Genomic DNA, 2,479 nt, shown 5'->3' with positions numbered 1-2,479 from the left:
CGATCTATATATTCCACCTGCATTTATCCTATCCGGCTGACTCGGCACTTTGCGGCGCATCGGAAGAGATTCAAGGGTGAGTACGAAACATCAGCCGACGGGGGTTAGTATCCGGGTAAAATGATGTGAAAGCTTATGAAATGGCGGTCTAGTCCGGCGAGATACCGGAGTATAGTGTATTTCCACCTCGCACCCAGAGATAATATGGTAGGGTAGTAACAGCCAGAGGTTTATCTTTGTAGGACCATAAAACTAACCCATTCTATACGCTTGATGATGAGCACTTCTCGGATATCAGTATACAGCTCCTTCCAAAATCCGAATTTCGAGTTTTAACCGTGTATTTTGCGATTGTTTTGAAATTGGATAGATCTTTGATTTATGCATGATTTATTTTCGAAGAGGTTTCAATAAATTGAACGAAGTAAGTGGAGCAAACGCGAATACCGACTATTTTAATCCCTGGAAGAAAAGAGATATAATAATTTTTAATGTAATTGTTTATTATCATTAGTATATTTTCTAGCTATATTAATTAACGTTTTCAAACGTATACGCCGTATACGTATTATGCAGTAATATAATCAGATTTAAACTTCGGTTTCATGCATGAACAAAGATAATCGCGGTAAAGTTTACGGACATCGTTGGGTAACCCCAACGACATCAGGAGACAAAGCATCATAGACCATGTCTCCGCGATGATAGGTACGATCACTGAAAACGCGAAGTCGTCGGAGAAGTTCGCGACAGGTTGATATTTCGGCGACGCGTGTACGCGGCGATCGTAAATTGTAAAATCTATCAAGACCAACGCGGCCGACATAACTCAGGGGGGTTGCTATCCCGGTGGTATGAAGCATGGCGGCCAGACTCGGCATAAATACCCGGTTGCAGAACACTGCAGGAGCAGGGAGCAAGCCCAGACCCGTTGTGGCGTGGCAACATCATCTATCTCGAATAATTTATTATCGCACGACTACCGCGTCCTCTCGAAACCTGGACAAGAACGCAACTATAGGAACTACGAACGGGAAACGAGTGTCGTGCATATGCGCCGACCCTCGTCGACCTTCCATCAGCTGAGTTGCAAGTGTGCTCGTTTCAATCACGAAAGATGGTTGTTTGTTTTTTATTAAAACTGTTTATTCATTCTCCTTTATCATAAACTTAAAACTTTTAAATTTCTGATCTAGCTGTATTTAAATAAATAAGTAACATGGTAATTTCAAAATCCAAGAATAACAGATTAAATTAGAAAAATCGTAGTTAGTATTATTTAGATATCGAGAGATCTATAATACGCGCAACAAGTTTAGTACTGATAAAATTCAGGAATCTATCTCTTTTTTTACACTATTGTGTATAGATTATTTACTAGAAAATATGATCTTTATATTTATTTCCACTACAAAATATGATCTTTATATTTTCTGAGAAAGAGTACTTTAGAAAATTTTTTGAAATTTACATTTTATCGAGAAGAGAGTAATTAATTGATTAACGAACTTTTCGATTTTAATATTGTGTGTGTCAGACGTGATACACAATATCTGAACTTAAATGTATTGAATAATGTCAAAGCAATAGTTTGCAATAAGCAAGTAGAACGAGCAGGTTGTGCATATGCACATCAAACAAAATCAATTGTAAAAATCAGTGTCAAGCATAAAGATCAATAATTTTAGCGGAGCATTCAGCAAAGTTCCTTATAAAACTTTTATAAATAGAACAATCCTAAAAGGTATTCATAAAAAATATGTTTGAAAAACTATAAAGAAATTAATTTGTTTAAAATAAGCAGTTATATACGTTTTTATTATTTCGTTTGATTTATGATGGCTTTTACTACTGGACATCACCAAAGGTACACGCCAGTAGTATTCACATATGGGAAACATATTAAATATTAAAAAACTGTGAATATTACGTCTAATTACGTTTCCTAAAACATTTCTATAAATCTCGTTAAGACAATAGACAATTCGATAATAATTTAACAATAATTTTATGACATCTCATATTATTATTTAATATTTTATCGAATTATCAATTATGTTATTTTATATTTGTATACTATTCTTGAAAGAACAGTCTAGTGATTTGATCAAATGATTAAAGAATGAGAAAATATTATTAACATTTTTTAAAATGGAATGTGCTTAGTGGCGCCATCCTGCTAAGGGTTGGTGAACCCATACATACCCTTGCTCGACGAATGCACGTGAGGTTTGAGGGGTGAAGAATGACTTGTACAAAAAAATGTCGGCAGGTGGCACTAGGTCCCTCTTTACGCAAAGAAAGAAGCTTTTTTCTTTGTTTTTTCACACCTTTCGCGCGCAGATCGTGCTTACAAAAAGCGAGGGAGCGTTACTCTACGATTCTTTTCGCGCGCAAATGCTTATGATCGGGCGATTCTTTAAAGAAAGCGATTTTTTTCTGACTTAAACAAAATGTTCTCGTAAAAGTAAAAGATCAC

This window comes from Linepithema humile, chromosome 3, assembly GCF_040581485.1.
Source record: "Linepithema humile isolate Giens D197 chromosome 3, Lhum_UNIL_v1.0, whole genome shotgun sequence".
NCBI classification, from domain to species: Eukaryota; Metazoa; Arthropoda; class Insecta; order Hymenoptera; family Formicidae; genus Linepithema; species Linepithema humile.
This window is presented reverse-complemented; position numbering follows the sequence as displayed.